Here is a 19,901-nt window from a genome sequence, read left to right as displayed (position 1 = left end):
CCCCTCCTGGACCTGCTGCTGCCGCCAAGTTCGCCTGCCGTGGCCTCTGCTTCCCCTGCTTCGAGCAGCAGTTCGGGATCGAGCGCGCCCGCTCGCCCGATCGTTGACCTCCGCGGCCTACTGCTACCTCTCCACGAGCTGGGCTTGGCCCATGGGTGAGGACGCGCCCAGCCCCTCTCCTGTGCACTGCTGGGCCAGCTAGATTTCGGCCCACGCATATTTTTTCCGTGCCCTGCGAATTTTGCCATTTATCCCAAAAACTGCATATTTACAGATTGGACCCTAAACTTCATGCATATAATAACTCACAAACCGCGCATCGGATTAAAATGATTTAAACATGTAAAGTGCTTAGAATTTCAGCTAGTTTCATAATATCCAACTTTCATTCATGTTTAAAATGTTTAACATGTTGTTTCTTTAATTTTGCTTTAATAATATGCTAAAATGTTTTATTTCATAACTAAATAACCGTAGCTCCATTTTAAATAAACTTTATATGTAAATGGGGTAGAAAAATGCCTAGTTTAACATGGTGCACTTTATTTTGCTGTTTAACAACATTAAAATTGTGTTTATGACAGAACAGTACCAAATCTAAAATATGCACATGAGGATTTTCCGGAATTGTTGTTTGTTGTTCCGGCCTCATTTAAACTTGCCTAGATAGGTAGTTTTCATATGCTTCACCTCTTGCCATGTTAAACAACATTTAATATTTGTTGGGTACATAACCGAGAGAGAACTAAATAATCGTATGTGGTGTTTCGTCAATATGCAACTCGTTGCATATTGAGCTCCACTTAATTTGTAGTATTGTTTGTGCATTTTGCCATGTCATGCCTCATTAAACCGGACATGCATCATACTTGGGTGCGCATCATGCCATGTGTATGTGATGATTGTTTACTATGTTGTTTGTTTCTTTCCGGGTTGCTTCTCTCATTAGCTTCGGTTTCGTTCCGGAGTTGTGAGGATTCGTTCGACTTCATCCGTTTGTCTTCTTCATGGACTCATTCTTCTTCCTAGCGGGATCTCAGGCAAGATGACCATACCCTCGAAATCACTTCTATCTTTGCTTGCTAGTTGTTCGCTCTATTGCTATGCCGCGCTACCTACCACTTGCTATATCATGCCTCCCATATTGCCATGTCAAGCCTCTAACCCACCTTTCCTAGCAAACCGTTGTTTGGCTATGTTACCGCTTTTGCTCAGCCCCTCTTATAGCGTTGTTAGTTGCAGGTGAAGATGAAGTTTGTTCCATGTTGGAACATGGATATGTTCGGATATCACAATATCTCTTATTTAATTAATGCATCTATATACTTGGTAAAGGGTGGAAGGCTCGGCCTTATGCCTGGTGTTTTGTTCCACTCTTGCCGCCCTAGTTTCCGTCATACCGGTGTTATGTTCCTTGATTTTGCGTTCCTTACGCGGTTGGGTGATTTATGGGACCCCCTTGATAGTTCGCTTTGAATAAAACTCCTCCAGCAAGGCCCAACCTTGGTTTTACCATTTGCTACCACCTATCCCCTTTTCCCTTGGGTTCTGCAGACTCAAGGGTCATCTTATTTTAACCCCCCCGGGCCAGTGCTCCTTCGAGTGTTGGTCCAAACTAAGTAGACTGCGGGGCCCCCTCGTGGAAACTCGAGGTCTGGTTTTACTCGTAGGATGTCTCATCCGGTGTTGCCCTGAGAACGAGATATGTGCAGCTCCTATCGGGATTTGTCGGCACATCGGGCGGCTTTGCTGGTCTTGTTTTACCATTGTCGAAATGTCTTGTATCCGGGATTCCGAGACTGATCGGGTTTTCCCGGGAGAAGGAATATCCTTCTTTGACCGTGAGAGCTTGTGATGGGCTAAGTTGGGACACCCCTGCAGGGTATTATCTTTCAAAAGCCGTGCCCGCGGTTATGTGGCAGATGGGAATTTGTTAATATCCGGTTGTAGAGAACTTGACACTTGACTTAATTAAAATACATCAACCGCGTGTGTAGCCGTGATGGTCTCTTCTCGGCAGAGTCCGGGAAGTGAACACGGTTCTTGTGTTATGTTTGACATAAGTAGGGGTTCAGGATCACTTCTTGATCATTGCTAGCTTCACGACCATTCCGTTGCTTCTCTTCTCGCTCTTATTTGCGTATGTTAGCCACCATATATGCTTAGTGCTTGCTGCAGCTCCACCTCATTACCCTATCCTACCCATAAGCTTAAATAGTCTTGATCTCGCGGGTGTGAGATTGCTGAGTCCTCGTGACTCACAGATACTTCCAAAACAGTTGCAGGTGCCGATGATACCAGTGCAGATGACGCAACCGAGCTCAAGTGGGAGTTCGACGAGGACCTTGGTCGTTACTATGTTTCATTTCCTGTTGATCAGTAGTGGAGCCCAGTTGGGACGATCGGGGATCTAGCATTTGGGGTTGTCTTCTTTTATTTTTGTTCCGTAGTCGGACATATGTGTGTACTCTGTTTGATGTATGATTTATTTATGTATTGTGTGAAGTGGCGATTGTAAGCCAACTCTTTATCCCATTCTTGTTCATTACATGGGATTGTCTGAAGATGATCCTTCTTGCGACAAAACCACAATGCGGTTATGCCTCTAAGTCGTGCCTCGACACGTGGGAGATATAGCCGCATCGTGGGTGTTACAATGTGCTTAAAGTGTTGAAGTTATGCTTGTTTTGGCTTCCTATGCTAGTTGATTATTGTTCCCATAAGTTGTTTGCTCACAAAATCCCTATGCATAGGAAGTGGGTTAGACTTAAATTTGCTAGTCATATTCTTCATGATGCTCTCTTTATGTTTCAATTCTTATGTCTTATGTGAGCATCATTGAAATCATCATGCCTAGCTAGGGGCGTTAAACGATAGCGCTTGTTGGGAGGCAACCCAATTTTATTTTAGTTTTTTGCTTTTTGGTTCTGTTTAGGAATAAATAATCCATCTACCCTCTGGTTAGATGTGTTTTATGTTTTAATTAGTGTTTGTGCCAAGTAAGACCTATAGGATCTTCTTGGATGATAATTATTTGATCTTGCTGAAAATTCCAGAAACGTTCTGTTCATGAAAACAATTGTTTAAAATCACCAGAACGTGATAAAATACTGATTCCAATTGCAGCAGATCAATAATCAAATTATCTAGGTCGTCCTATTTTGGTAGAATTTTTTGAGTTCTAGAAGTTTGCGTTAGTTACAGATTACTACAGACTGTTCTGTTTTTGACAGATTCTGTTTTTCGTGTGTTGTTGCTTATTTTGATGAATCTATGGCTAGTAAAATAGTTTATAAACCATAGAGAAGTTGGAATACAGTAGATTTAACACCAATACAAATAACAAATGAGTTAATTACAATACCTTGAAGTGGTGTTTTGTTTTCTTTTGCTAACGGAGCTCACGAGATTTTCTGTTAAGTTTTGTGTTGTGAAGTTTTCAAGTTTTGGGTAAAGATTCGATGGACTATGGAATAAGGAGTGGCAAGAGCCTAAGCTTGGGGATGCCCAAGGCACCCCAAGGTAATATTCAAGGACAACCAAGAGCCTAAGCTTGGGGATGCCCCGGATGGCATCCCCTCTTTCGTCTTCGTTCATCGGTAAATTTACCTGGAGCTATATTTTTATTCACCACATGATATGTGTTTTGCTTGGAGCGTCATTTTTTTTCTTTAGCTTTGCTTGCTGTATGAATAAAATACCAAGGTCTGAAATTCTTAAATGAGAGAGAGTCTTCACATAGCTACATAATTATTTAACTACTCATTGATCTTCACTTATATTTTTGGAGTAGTTTGTCATTTACTCATGTGCTTCACTTATATCCTATGAGTAAATGGTTGAATGATTTGAATGTCATAAATCTGAAATTACATATGTTTCATATGCCTTTCCCATGGGGAGTAATGCCTTCACATATAAGAAGTAGAGGTGGTAAATTTATTGAAGGTTAGCAAACACTGTATTGGTCACTTGAACAATTCATGAAAGAATATTGAAGGAAGAGAGATTTCACATATAAATATAATATCTTGGACATATTCTATGATTGTGAGCCCCATTAATTATTTTCACACCTGAGCAAATTAGTTGAAGTTGGACAAAGAAGACAACATAATGAGTTATGCTTGGGTATATTTGTATAGAAGTTATATTGTTATGGATCCTCTAACATGTGGTGCTTGCTATTTAGAATCTTTTGCTAGCCAAAATATCTGTACTAAGCGGGAATACTGCTTGTGCATCCAAATTCCTTGAACCAAGTTTCTTCCATGAGTGTCCACCATATCTACCTATATGCGGTATTTACCTGCCGTTCCAAGTAAATTTGCATGTGCCAAACTCTAAACCTTCAAATAATAATCTGTTTTGTATGCCTGAATCGCTCATGTAGCGACTAGGGGCTGTCAGTATCTTCCATGCTAGGTGAGTTATTCTCACAATGAGTGGACTCCGCTCATCATTCATGAGAAAATGGCTGGTAACTGGGATGCCCAGTCCTATGATCAAAAGATTAAAAACAAATTCGCAAATAATTTAAACAAACTCCCCCAGGATTGTTGATAGTTGGACGGCACCCGTTGTTTCGGACAAGCCGTGGAGTGTGATTGTTGGTGTAGGGGGGGGTAAAATCTTTACCTTTCTGTTTGGGAACCACCTATAATGTATCTAGTATGGAAGATATTGGGAACTCTTGGTCGTTATATTGACAATGAAAGCATACCTCTCAAAATTATCATCTCTGTTTTTGCTTTGAGCTCTGGCACCTCTGCAAATCCCTGCTTCCCTCTGCGAAGGGCCTATCTTTTACTTTTATGCAAGAGTCAGTAGTATTCCTTCTCATTCCAACCTACTCTTTAGTTGGCAAGCATCATGTGATGGAAATATCTAAGCATATATGGCCATTCAAATATATTTGATCATGAATTATTATTGTTGACATTACCCTTGAGGTAAAAGGTTGGGAGGCGAAACATTAAGCCCCTATCTTTCTCTGTGTTCGATGAATACTATTTGTTCTAAAAATATGCTTTGAGTGGTAGCAATCATGGAACACTAAGTGATAGTTGAGTATGTGAAGTTTGCGGAATCAAAGCTCTGACATAGACTCTTCCTGAAAATAAGATGAATTGTAATTGTTTGATGACTAATAACACGGTTTGTTAGTTTTCAAGAAAGTTTATGATCTATACTTTAACATGTGAATAGTTTGTTACTTGATCATGCAAAGTTCTATGAGTTGAGCTACTGTTATTACATATAATGATGCTAGAAAAGGTGATTGAAAGTATCATTGATCAAACTTATGCACCTGCTAGCATTCACACTTCATAAATTCTTTCTTTTATCATTTACCTACTCGAGGACGAGCAGGAATTAAGCTTGGGGATGCTGATACGTCTCCAACGTATCTATAATTTATGAAGTATTCATGCTATTATATTATCCATCTTGGATGTTTAATGGGCTTTACTATGCACTTTTATATTATTTTTGGGACTAACTTATTAACCCAGAGCCCAGTGCCAGTTTCTATTTTTCTCCTTGTTTCAGTGTTTCGCAGAAAAGGAATATCAAACGGAGTCCAAACAGAATGAAACCTTTCGGGAGGGTTATTTTTGGAACGAAAGCAATCCAGAAGACTTGGAGTGTACGTAAGGGAAGAAACGAGGAAGGCACGAGGCAGGGGGCGCGCCCACCCACCTGGGCGCGCCCTCCACCCTTGTGGGCCCCTCGTGGCTCCCCTGACCGACTTCTTTCGCCTATATATATCCATATACCCTAAAAACTTCGGAGAACAGAATAGATCGGGAGTTCCGCTGCCGCAAGCCTCTGAAGCCACCAAAAACCAATCGGGAACTTGTTCCGGCACCCTGCCGGAAGGGGGGATCCCTCACCGGTGGCCATCTTCATCATCCCGGCGCTCTCCATGACGAGGAGGGAGTAGTTCACCCTCGGGGCTGAGGGTACGTACCAGTAGCTATGTGTTTGCTCTCTCTCTCTCTCTCTCGTGTTCTTGATTTGGCACGATCTTGATGTATCGCGAGCTTTTCTATTATAGTTGGATCTTATGATGTTTCTCCCCCTCTACTCTCTTGTAATGGATTGAGTTTTCCCTTTGAAGTTATCTTATCGGATTGAGTCTTTAAGGATTTGAGAACACTTGATGTATGTCTTGCCGTGCTTATCTGTGGTGACAATGGGATATCACGTGATCCACTTGATGTATGTTTTGGTGATCAACTTGCGGGTTCCGCCCATGAACCTATGCATAGGGGTTGGGACACGTTTTCGTCTTGGCTCTCCGGTAGAAACTTTGGGGCACTCTTTGAAGTACTTTGTGTTGGTTTGAATAGATGAATCTGAGATTGTGTGATGCATATCGTATAATCATACCCACAGATACTTGAGGTGACATTGGAGTATCTAGGTGACATTAGGGTTTTGGTTGATTTGTGTCTTAAGGTGTTATTCTAGTACGAACTCTATGATAGATCGAACGGAAAGAATAGCTTCGTGTTATTTTACTACGGACTCTTGAATAGATCGATCAGAAAGGATAACTTTGAGGTGGTTTCGTAGCCTACCATAATCTCTTCATTTGTTCTCCGCTATTAGTGTCTTTGGAGTGACTCTTTGTTGCATGTTGAGGGATAGTTATATGATCCAAGTATGTTATTATTGTTGAGAGAACTTGCACTAGTGAAAGTATGAACCCTAGGCCTTGTTTCCTAGCATTGCAATACCGTTTACGCTCACTTTTACCACTTGCTACCTTGCTGTTTTTATATTTTCAGATTACAAAAACCTATATCTACCATCCATATTGCACTTGTATCACCATCTCTTCGCCGAACTAGTGCACCTATACAATTTACCATTGTATTGGGTGTGTTGGGGACACAAGAGACTCTTTGTTATTTGGTTGCAGGGTTGTTTGAGAGAGACCATCTTCATCCTACGCCTCCCACAGATTGATAAACCTTAGGTCATCCACTTGAGGGAAATTTGCTACTGTCCTACAAACCTCTGTACTTGGAGGCCCAACGTCTACAAGAAGAAGGTTGTGTAGTAGACATCACCGAACTGCACCACATTCCACATATCATCATCTATTTCTCGGAAACGGATCTTCATCTTCTCCTTCCAGAAGGGATAGTCCGTCCCATCGAAGATGGGAATCTTGAGATGCGACTTGTAGCTCACTGAAGACATACTTAGAATCCTAGGTGTCAGACCAAAATGAGCAGAGTCAAGGAGTACCTTGCTTTGATACTAATTGTAGGAACGAAGTATGGCTACCAGAGGGGGGGTGAATGGGAGTTTTAAAATTATTTCGGAAATCTCAGAACTCTCGGAACCCGGTAGCGGAACGAATGAAAAACAAACAACATCAGGCTAAAACTAAGTACAGAATGGAAGCTAACACAAGCATCGAGGCAAATCATATGAAAGAAAATAGACCGAATGTAAACATGGGTAACAGAGGCAATGGGTGATGCTATCTGGCGACAGGGTATTTGTTCGACCAGTTCGTCCTTCTGCACAAGGACTACGTCTGGTTGGAGGGGTTGTGACTTCACACCATAGATAAACTCTCTTCACCCTATTCTCCTCGACAATTGGTTCATCAACCAATGCCGATTACTCAGGGTAGATACTTGAGGCGATCTCCGAACCTTTACAAACATATTCTTCGAGAACCACAATCACTCTTGGTCTCTGAAGAAATACACACCTAACCGTCTAGAGAGTTTGCGGCTCTCAAGAGTAATAGGCGGAGTGTACTGGACTTACATTCGAGTGATGTTGAACCACTATCTAATTCTTCGGCTCTAGGGGTCTTCTCTCGGTGGATTTTAAACTCTAATCACACAGAGAGGGGTTTGCTCAATAATCTTCTTAGAATCAAACGGAGCAGCCACCAGACAAAGCTGGAGCGGGGTGGCTATTTATAGCTGCAGCCTTCCCGGATGGGAAATGACCATTTTGGACACACTGTCCAGTCAATGGCCAATCGACATGTTTACAACGGTCGAATTTTGGAGCAACGACATTGTTTCTTGAGGAACAAGTAATGCTAATTCCTCGGTCAGAGACAAATCTCTCGCAGGAAAGAAGAACGCAGTATCTTACTAGCAAGTATTTGCTCGGAACACAAAGAGATTTCTCTCACAACTTACATAGGATTTGGGTTTAGCATTAGAGAATCAAAGTTTCGAATGCTACACCCCTCTTAATAGTATGGTGGTTGATACGTCTCCAACGTATCTATAATGTTTGATTGTTCCATGCTATTATATTATCTGTTTTGGATGTTTATGGGCTTTATTAAACACTTTTATATTATTTTTGGGACTAACCTATTGACCCAGAGCCCAGTGCGAGTTCCTGTTTTTTCCCTTGTTTCAGTTTTTCGAAGAAAAGGAATATCAAACGGAGTCGAAACGGAATGAAATATTCCGGATAAGTTATTTTTGGAAAGAAAGCAATCCGAGGGACTTGGAGTCCACGTCAAAAAAGCAACGAGGAAGGCACGAGGCAGGGGGCGCGCCCACCCCCTGGGCGCGCCCTCCACCCTCGTGGGCCCCTCATGGCTCCCCTGACGTATTTCTTCCACCTATATATACCAATATACCCTAAAACCTTCGGGGAACAGAACAGATCGGGAGTTCCGCCACCGCAAGCCTCTGTAGCCACCAAAATCCAATCGGGACCCTGTTCCGGCACCCTGCCGGAGGGGGGAACCCTCACCAGTGGCCATCTTCATCATCCCGGCGCTCTCCATGACGAGGAGGGAGTAGTTCACCCACGGGGCTGAGGGTATGTACCAGTAGCTATGTGTCTGATCTCTCTCTCTCTCTCTCTCTCTCTCTCTCTCGTGTTCTTGATTTGGCACGATCTTGATGTATCGCGAGCTTTGCTATTATAGTTGGCTCTTATGATGCTTCTCCCCCTCTACTCTCTTGTAATGGATTGAGTTTTCCCTTTGAAGTTATCTTATCGGATTGAGTCTTTAAGGATTTGAGAACACTTGATGTATGTCTTGCCGTACGTATCTGTGGTGACGATGGGATATCACGTGATTCACTTGATGTATATTTTGGTGATCAACTTGTGGGTTCTGCCCATGAACCTATGCATAGGGGTTGGCACGCGTTTTCGTCTCGACTTTCCAGCAGAAACTTTGGGGCACTCTTTGAGGTTCTATGTGTTGGTTGAATAGATGAATCTGGGATTGTGTGATGCATATCGTATAATCATACCCATGGATACTTGAGGTGACATTGGAGTATCTATGTGACATTAGGGTTTTGGTTGATGTGTGTCTTAAGGTGTTATTTTACTACGAACTCTAGGGTTGTTTGTGACACTTATAGGAATAGCCCAATGGATTGATCAGAAAGAATAACTTTGAGGTGGTTTCGTACCCTACCATAATCTCTTCGTTTGTTCTCCGCTATTAGTGACTTTGGAGTGACTCTTTGTTGCATGTTGAGGGATAGCTATATGATCCAATTATGTTATTATTGTTGAGAGAACTTGCACTAGTGAAAGTATGAACCCTAGGCCTTGTTTCCTAGCATTGCAATACCGTTTACGCTCACTTTTATTACTTGTTACCTTGCTGTTTTTATATTTTCAGATTACAAAAACCTATATCTACCATCCATATTGCACTTGTATCACCATCTCTTCGCCGAACTAGTGCACCTATACAATTTACCATTGTATTGGGTGTGTTGGGTACACAAGAGACTCTTTGTTATTTGGTTGCAGGGTTGCTTGAGAGAGACCATGTTCATCCTACGCCTCCCACGGATTGATAAACCTTAGGTCATCCACTTGAGGGAAATTCGCTACTGTCCTACGAACCTCTGCACTTGGAGGCCCAACAACGTCTACAAGAAGAAGGTTGCGTAGTAGACATCAAGCTCTTTTCTGGCGCCGTTGTCGGGGAGGCTAGGTAAGCGGCACTCACACCCCGTCAACTAAGCTCTTTTCTTGCGCTGTTGCCGGGGAGGTGAGTGCTTGAAGGTATATCTTTAGATCTTGCAATCGAATCTTTTAGTTTCTTGTTTTATCACTAGTTTAGTCTATAAAATAAAACTACAAAAAAATTGAATTGAGTTTGCCTCATACGCTTCATCTTTTTAATATCTTTCGTGAGTATGATGGAAAGGAAAATTGTGCCAAAGTGTTAGAAGAAGAATTACATAGAATGCTTGGCATAAAATATTTGAATGATGAGCATGATTGCAATGTTGTTAGTATGAATTCCTTGAATATCCATGATGCTAATGATATGCAAAGCCACAAGCTTGGGGATGCTATGTTTGATGAAGATGATATTTTTAGTCCCCCAAGTTTTGATGAGCAAATTTATTATGATGAAAGCATGCCTCCTATTTATCATGATTATTGTGATGACACATATGCTATAAAGAATAAAGATAACCATGAAACTTGTCATCATGATTTTAATTTCCAATTGGATTATGCATCACATGATAGTTATTTTGTTGAGTTTGCTCCCACCACTATTCATGAGAATAAATTTGCTTATGTGGAGAGTAGTAAAATTTCTATGCTTGTAGATCATGAAAAGAATGCTTTAGGTTCTGGTTATATTGTTGAATTCATTCATGATGCTACTGAAAATTATTATGAGAGAGGATCATATGCTTCTACATATTGCAATAATATCAAGTTTCCTCTCTATGTGCTTAAAATCTTGAAGTTATGCTTGTTTTACCTTCCTATGCAAGTTGATTCTTGTTCCCATAAGTTGTTTGCTCACAAAATCCCTATGCATAGGAAGTGGGTCACACTTAAATGTGCTAGTCACATTCTTCATGATGCTCTCTTTATGTTTCAATTCTTATCTTTTATGCGAGCACCATTGAAATCATCATGCCTAGCTAGGGGCGTTAAACATTAGCGCTTGTTGGGAGGCAACCCAATTTTATTTCAGTTTCTTGATTTTTGGTTCTGTTTAGTAATAAATAAATCATCTAACCTCTGGTTAGATTTGTTTTTATGTTTTAATTAGTGTTTGTGCCAAGTAAGACCTGTAGGATCTTCTTGGATGATAGTTATTTGATCCTGCTGAAAATTCCAGAAACTTTCTGTTCACGAAAACAATTGTTAAAAATCCCCAGAACGTGATAAAATACTGATTCCAATTGCAGCAGATCAATAATAAAATTATCTAGGACTTCCTATTTTGGTAGAATTTTTTGAGTTCCAGAAGTATACGTTTGATACAGATTACTACAGACTGTTCTGTTATTGACAGATTCTGTTTTCATTGTGTTGCTTGCTTATTTTGATGAATCTATGGCTAGTAAAATAGTTTATAAACCGTAGATAAGTTGAAATACAGTAGGTTTAACACCAATATAAATAAAGAATGAGTTCATTACAGTAACTTGAAGTGGTGTTTTGTTTTCTTTCGCTAACGGAGCTCACAAGATTTTCTGTTAAGTTTTGTGTTGTGAAGTTTTCAAGTTTTGGGTAAAGATTCGATGGACTACGGAATAAGGAGTGGAAAGAGCCTAAGCTTGGGGATGCCCAAGGCACCCCAAGGTAATATTCAAGGATAACCAAGAGCCTAAGCTTGGGGATGCCTCAGATGGCATCCCCTCTTTCGTCTTCGTTCATCGGTAACTTTACTTGGAGCTATATTTTTATTCACCACATGATATGTGTTTTGCTTGGAGCGTCATGTCATTTTATTTTGTTTTGCTTGCTGTTTGAATAAAGTATCAAGATCTGAAATTCTTAAATGTTAGAGAGTCTTCATATAGTTGCATAATTATTCAACTACTCATTGATCTTCACTTATATCTTTCGGAGTAGTTTGTCATTTGCTCTAGTGCTTCACTTATGTCCTTTTAGAGCACGGTGGTGGTTTTATTTTGTAGAAATAGATGAAATCTCATGCTTCACTTATATTATTTTGAGAGTCTTTAGAACAACATGGTAGTTTGCTTTGGTTATGAAACTAGTCCTAATATGATGGGCATCCAAGATGGGTATAATAAAAACTTTCATATAAGTGCATTGAATACTAAGAGAAGTTTGATGCTTGATGATTGTTTTGAGACATGGAGGTAGTGATATTAAAGTCGTGCTAGTTGAGTAGTTGTGAATTTGAGAAATACTTGTGTTGAAGTTTGCAAGTCCCGTAGCATGCACGTATGGTAAACGTTATGTAACAAATTTGAAACATGAGGTGTTCTTTGATTGTCCTCCTTATGAGTGGCGGTCGGGGACGAGCGATGGTCTTTTCCTACCAGTCTACCCCCCTAGGAGCATGCGCGTAGTGCTTGGTTTTTGATGACTTGTAGATTTTTACAATAAGTATGTGAGTTCTTTATGACTAATGTTGAGTCCATGGATTATACGCACTCTCACCTTTCCATCATTGCTAGCCTCTTCGGTACCGTGCATTGCCCTTTCTCACATTGAGAGTTGGTGCAAACTTCGCCGGTGCATCCAAACCCCATGATATGATAAGCTCTTTCACACATAAACCTCCTTATATCTTCCTCAAAACAGCCACCATACATACCTATTATGGCATTTCCGTAGCCATTCCGAGATATATTGCCATGCAACTTTCCACCGTTCCGTTTATCATGACACGTTCATTATTGTCATATTGCTTTGCATAATCATGTAGTTGACATAGTATTTGTGGCAAAGCCACCATTCATAATTCTTTCATACATGTCACTCTTGGTTCATTGCATATCCCGGTACACCGCCGGAGGCATTCATATAGAGTCATACTTTGTTCTAGTATCGAGTTGTAATCATTGAGTTGTAAATAAATAGAAGTGTGATGATCATCATTTTCTAGAGCATTGTCCCAAGTGAGGAATAAAAAAAAGAGAGAAAGGCCATAAAAAAAAGAAGGCCCAAAAAAAATGAGAGAAAAAGAGAGAAGGGACAATGTTACTATCCTTTTACCACACTTGTGCTTCAAAGTAGCACCATAATCTTCATGATAGAGAGTCTCTTGTTTTGTCACTTTCATATACTAGTGGGAATTTTTCATCATAGAACTTGGCTTGTATATTCCAACAATGGGCCTCCTCAAGTGCCTTAGGTCTTCGTGAGCAATCAAGTTGGATGCACACCCACTTAGTTTCTTTTGTTGAGCTTTCATATATCTATAGCTCTAGTGCATCCGTTGCATGGCAATCCCTACTCCTTGCATTAACATCAATCGATGGGCATCTCCATAGCTCATTGATTAGCCTCGTTGATGTGAGACTTTCTCCTTTTTTGTCTTCTCCACATAGCCCCCGTCATTATATTCTGTTCCACCCATAGTGCTATATCCATGGCTCACGCTCATGTATTGCGTGAAGGTTGAAAAAGTTTAAGATTACTAAAGTATGAAACAACTGCTTGGCTTGTCATCGGGGTTGTGCATGATGAGAGCATTCTTGTGTGACGAAAATGGAGCATGACCAAACTATATGATTTTGTAGGGATGAACTTTCTTTGGCCATGTTATTTTGAGAAGACATGATTGCTTAGTTAGTATGCTTGAAGTATTATTATTTTTATGTCAATATTAAACTTTTGTCTTGAATCTTATGAATCTGAATATTCTTGCCACAATAAAGAAGATTACATTGATAAATATGTTAGGTAGCATTCCACATCATAAATTCTGTTTTTATCATTTACCTACTCGAGGACGAGCAGGAATTAAGCTTGGGGATGCTGATACGTCTCCAACGTATCTATAATTTTTGATTGTTCCATGCTATTATATTATCTGTTTTGGATGCTTATGGGCTTTATTAAACACTTTTATATTATTTTTGGGACTAACCTATTGACCCAGAGCCCAGTGCCAGTTCCTGTTTTTCCCTTGTTTCAGAGTTTCGAAGAAAAGGAATATCAAACGGAGTCGAAACGGAATGAAATCTTCTGGAGAAATTATTTTTGGAAAGAAAGCAATCCGGGGGACTTGGAGTCCACGTCAAGAAAGCAACGAGGAAGGCACGAGGCAGGGGGGCGTGCCCTCCACCCTCGTGGGCCCCTCGTGGCTCCCCTGAGGTATTTCTTCCTCCTATATATACCAATATACCCTAAAACCTTCGGGGAACAGAATAGATCGGGAGTTCCGCCGCCGCAAGCCTCTGTAGCCACCAAAAACCCATCGAGACACTGTTCCGGCACCCTGCCGGAGGGGGGAACCCTCACCGGTGGCCATCTTCATCATCCCGGCGCTCTCCATGATGAGGAGGGAGTAGTTCACCCTCGGGGCTGAGGGTATGTACCAGTAGCTATGTGTTTGATCTCTCTCTCTCTCTCTCGTGTTCTTGATTTGGCACGATCTTGATGTACCGCGAGCTTTGCTATTATAGTTGGATCTTATGATGCTTCTCCCCCTCTACTCTCTTGTAATGGATTGAGTTTTCCCTTTGAAGTTATCTTATCGGATTGAGTCTTTAAGGATTTGAGAACACTTGATGTATGTCTTGCCGTACGTATCTGTGGTGACAATGGGATATCACGTGATTCACTTGATGTATGTTTTGGTGATCAACTTGCGGGTTCCGCCCATGAACCTATGCATAGGGGTTGGCACACGTTTTTGTCTTGACTTTCCGGTAGAAACTTTGGGGCACTCTTTGAGGTTCTATGTGTTGGTTGAATAGATGAATCTGAGATTGTGTGATGCATATCGTATAATCATACCCACGGATACTTGAGGTGACATTGGAGTATCTAGGTGACATTAGGGTTTTGGTTCATGTGTGTCTTAAGGTGTTATTTTACTACGAACTCTAGGGCTGTTTGTGACACTTATAGGAATAGCCCAATGGATTGATCGGAAAGAATAACTTTGAGGTGGTTTCGTACCCTACCATAATCTCTTCGTTTGTTCTCCGCTATTAGTGACTTTGGAGTGACTCTTTGTTGCATGTTGAGGGATAGCTATATGATCCAATTATGTTATTATTGTTGAGAGAACTTGCACTAGTGAAAGTATGAACCCTAGGCCTTGTTTCCTAGCATTGCAATACCGTTTACGCTCACTTTTATTACTTGTTACCTTGCTGTTTTTATATTTTCAGATTACAAAAACCTATATCTACCATCCATATTGCACTTGTATCACCATCTCTTCGCCGAACTAGAGCACCTATACAATTTACCATTGTATTGGGTGTGTTGGGGACACAAGAGACTCTTTGTTATTTGGTTGCAGGGTTGCTTGAGAGAGACTATCTTCATCTTATGCCTCCCATGGATTGATAAACCTTAGGTCATCCACTTGAGGGAAATTTGCTACTGTCCTACAAACCTCTGCACTTGGAGGCCCAACAACGTCTACAAGAAGAAGGTTGCGTAGTAGACATCAGTGGTCCTATATCTCAATAAAGAGAAGAAGAACAACGAAATAAATGCTACATCTTCACTTTGTCTTCAATCTCCTCGGACGCAGTCATTTTCCTCGGACTGACACCGAACCAATTGCTTCACTTCAGCAATTTTTGAGGGGTCACTCTTGTTAACATCATCTTCGATGATAACCTTCGCTGCAATGCAGGGAGATTATCTTTGCCGTTTACATCAAACTCCTCATGATCTCAGGGACCTATTACTCTATGTGCACTAGCAAACACATAAGTCCCGTACTGTTTATGTCAACAAACTCCAAAAGATAGGGGGCCTAATATTGCACCAACAGAGCTCCACATACTCAATTATCATAGTCTTCTATGATTGCTAGTACTCAAAGCATATTTTTAGAACAAATGGCATCCATCAAACACAGAGAAAGATAGGGGCTTAATGTTTTGCCTCCCAACTCATTTATCATAAAATAATTGTCAACAATAATAATTCATGATCAAATATATTTGAATGGTCATATGTGCCAAGATATTTCCCCACCACATGATCCTTTCCAATTAAAGAATAATTGAGGTTGAAATGAGAATGCATACTATTGACTCTTGCATAAATTAAATACATAAAGTAAAAGATAGGCCCTTCGCAGAGGGAAGCGGAGGTTGTCATGCGCTTTTTTATTTTTGGATGTGCAAGTCCTTAATGCAAAGGAATGTCACGTTATATTGCCCCTTGTGATAGCAACCTTTATTATGCAGTACATCGTTTTTATCTCTTTACCATCACAAGTTTGTACTCCCTCCATCCGAGAAAACTTGTCCTCGCGGTGTTTTTTCAGAAAACCCCTCCCAAACTCCCTGACACAACTCGCATTCCTCGTCATCTCCAATCGACACAACCCGCCGCTCCGACATAGGTGCATGGATGCCGGAGCTTCTTGTTCAGCTCGCCGCGCTACTCCCCTACTCTCCCACGGGTCCTCCTCCGCCGCTCCCTCCTGCCTCGCACAGCTCCCCTGCCCCCTTGCCTCCCTCCCGAATCTCCCCTCTTTCACCACAAAAATCATTTCTTCTCCTCCCACCATGCCTCCTGCTCACGTGCGGCAACGACACGTCCTCGTCGTCGCCCCCGCCACTAGAGGAGGCGCGAGGACCGGCAGCAGTGACTCGATGTGCCTGCGCGACCTCAGGTGCGAGTGGGCCGCTGCATCGTGGGCCTACATGTCGTTCGCCGCCTTGGCCATGCGCCTGTCCACGAAGGAGGAGGAGGGGGATTGCATTCGCCGGCAAGGCTTCTTCAGTGGACTATGTCTTGGTAAGTTGTTCCTCTCCCACCTGATGTGGCGTCGAGGTACAGACTGAATCTGTACAGACTTTCCTTCTCCTTTGGCTGGGTTTCAGTCAGAGCCTTCAGTTGAAGCATTTAGAGCAGTGGTTGTCACCAAAGGATGAGAGATGCCAAAGGCTAGGTTTCCATGGTAATCAAATTATTCAAATTAATTAAAATTAAGAGTTTATTTTAGCCAATATTCCAATTTGAACAGAATAAGTATGATCACCACTATGTCTAAAATTCAGAACAAATAGACAGTGCTTTGTTTATCTGAATTATTTCAATGATTCTGGACACTGTATTGTAGAGAGTGTATACAATAGATTTTCAGAGAAAATTCTTATTCTTACTATCAAAATTCAGAGCAAATTCTATTAATATTTGTACTGCTTGTGCTTGTAGTAATATTTGTACACTTTGCTAACTGATTTTCCAATTTCAGTCATAACGCTTTGCATACAGTTCATATGTTCTTTTTTTTGAAACCATGCATACTCCATTCTAGTAGAATGTCCAGTGGTTAGTTTTTGCCACATTCACATTCCAGATAAGTCCAACAGCACTTGCTCGTCTCCATCTAAGAGAACGCAAAAAAACTGCCTTCACTTTGGTAGCATGAGTACACTAATCTCCCTTGTTTTTATGTAAACAACATTTTGTTGAGCACTTGGCTGTGCTGCTGCTCACACTCAAGCTCAGCATAAAGACAGATGCAGAAATAGGTCGGCCAAAATCTGTTAGGAGGAACACTTTGCCAATCTTTCCAGATTCAGTTAAGCTAAGCTAAGGTTAGCAGCAAAACAAACACGGGTTATTGTGAATTGATAGCAACAGTACCTTCCTCTGCCCTAAATCAAGGTTATTTTCTTCTTCTGATAATCAAGGTTATCTCTTGTCTAGAAAATTTAGGATTATGTGAATAAAATGCTTTCAACTAACTATGCAACCGTTCAGCCAATTGTTTCAATCGAGAGAACAGTTTTCTACTAAATATAGGAGTATTCTGCAATGCCATATGCCACTGCTCAGGTAAGAAAAGAGTAAAATAGAAGAGCTATGACTAAACATAGTGGTACCTAAAGTACGTAAGAATGTCGTTGTTTTCTTCGGGTATCTTAAGCCTTGTGTATTGCTTCTGGTTGTCATGGCCAAAAGTTAACTGAATTAACATTAGCTAAAGAGTTAACTGAATTTTGCATATTGTCGTGGCCAAACTCTTCAGGTTGTATCTTAAGCCTTCGCTAAAGAGTTAACTAAATTTTGCAGATTATGCTGGGCAAAAATTAGATAACTGCCTCTTTTTTGCAAATTCTGTCGGCCAATAATTTGCATGTTCATGGAATGACCTGAACATGGAACGTAGGAGGAGGATCTATATCAAACTACTCACATTTAACTGAATTTTTCCAAATTAACAGTTAACTGAATATTCTTTCCAACATCTAACTATTCACATGAACTTGTAATGTAGGAGGAGGATCAACATCAAACTACTCACATTTAACTTCTGCTTAGCCAATAATTTTGATCACTGAACACTTCAATTACTCAGCACATACACTGATTTTTTTCCAAATTAATAGTTAACTGAATTCGTCAATTTTACTTTGCACATTTTCTCACCGGCAGCCCTGTACTTCTTCTCGTGGTGCTTGCAGAGGTGTTACTGGGAGCAAGGTACTGGAGATGAACAAGTAAGGAGCCATGTACTTGTTCTCACCAGCGGCAGCACGAGAAGGGGACCTCCGGTGACAGCACACGAGTAGGGGAGCTCCGAACGGCAGCACGAGCAGGGGAGCTCCGAACGGCAGCAAGTTCTAGAGGAGCAGCAAATGGAGCTCGAGCTTGACTTCTAGGCCCGCGAGAGAGCTTGAAGGAGCTCGAGGTCCAGGCGCAGCGGGAGCTCGCAGTCCAGGCGCTCGAGACCCCGACGCGGGCAGGTCCTGGGCGGCAACGGTGCAGGTCATGGGTGGCGGGAGGGGATATCGGCAGTGCAGGGCTGGCGGTGATAGCACAGGTCCTGGGTAGCAGAGGAGCACGTCCTAGGCGACGGTGGAGGAAGCAATTGGGCGGCGGTGGCGCAAGCAATTGGGCGGCGCAGGACCTGGCGGCGGAGGAGCATATCCTGGGGCGGCGGTGGAGTAATCAATTGGGTAACGCATGTCCTGGAAGGCGGAGGAGCAAGCCCTGGGCGACGACTGACCCTAGCGACGCGCACGGGCGACGGGCAGAAGAAGGAGGAAGGAGACGGCCACCTGTTTGTAATAGATTTAAAGCTACGAGGGTGTTTTGCAAAATTAGCAGTACACTACACTGGTGACAAGTTTTCTCGGACGGAGCGAATACAACGCTTATTTTCCCTTGCAATAAAAGATCATACATATTTTAGGAGCAATTTTTATTGCTTTTTGCACCGATGACAACTTACTTGAAGGATCTTATGCAATCCATAGGTAGATATGGGGGACACTCATGGCAAGAAACTGGTTTTAAGCATTTTTGGATGCACAAGTAGTATCTCTACTTCGTACGATTTTTTGGCTAGCAAAGATTCTAAACAAGCACCACATGTTGGAGGATCCATAACAATATAACTTCTATACAAATATACACAACCAACTCATTACGTTGTCTTCCTTGTCCAACTTCAACTAATTTTCTCAAGTTTCAAAATAATTAATGGGTATTCACAATCATAAAAGATTTTCAAGACAATATATTTATATGTGAATATTCTATTCCTTATACTAATCATTAATGAATTGCTTGTATGACCAATATTGTGATTGTCAAGCCTCAATAGATTTTGCTTTCTAAACCAAATGTGAAGCTACTACTAGGCATGATACCATCATATGAAGCACATATTATTTCAACTTCATGATATTCAATTCATTAAACAATTTACTCATAGGGTATAAGTGAAGCACAAGAGTAAATGACAAACTACTCCAAAAAGATATAAGTGAAGATCAATGAGTAGTTAAATAATTAAGTAGCTATATTAGGACTCTCTCACATTTTTTTTCAGATATAAGTGTTTTATTCAAACATCAAACAAATATAAAAATACACTCCAAGAATATCACATATCATGTGAACAATTAAAAAACTTAGGTTCAACCAAAACTAACCGATAGTTGTTGAAGAAGAAAGGTGGGATGCCTACCGGGGCATCCCCA

The 19,901-nt window shown here is 41.2% G+C and overlaps 1 long non-coding RNA gene across 1 annotated transcript; it reads left to right on the top strand.

Annotated features, from left to right (window-relative positions):
- Nucleotides 1-16,246: 16,246 nt before the first annotated feature.
- On the top strand, nt 16,247-19,114 carry LOC120974036 (uncharacterized). The gene is made up of 2 exons (XR_005769647.3): nt 16,247-16,701; nt 18,378-19,114. It is a non-coding gene; the product is annotated as an uncharacterized lncRNA (long non-coding RNA).
- Nucleotides 19,115-19,901: the final 787 nt, after the last annotated feature.

The sequence above is a fragment of the Aegilops tauschii genome, chromosome 1 (assembly GCF_002575655.3).
Source record: "Aegilops tauschii subsp. strangulata cultivar AL8/78 chromosome 1, Aet v6.0, whole genome shotgun sequence".
Classification (NCBI taxonomy): Eukaryota; Viridiplantae; Streptophyta; class Magnoliopsida; order Poales; family Poaceae; genus Aegilops; species Aegilops tauschii.
This window is presented reverse-complemented; position numbering and strand designations above follow the sequence as displayed.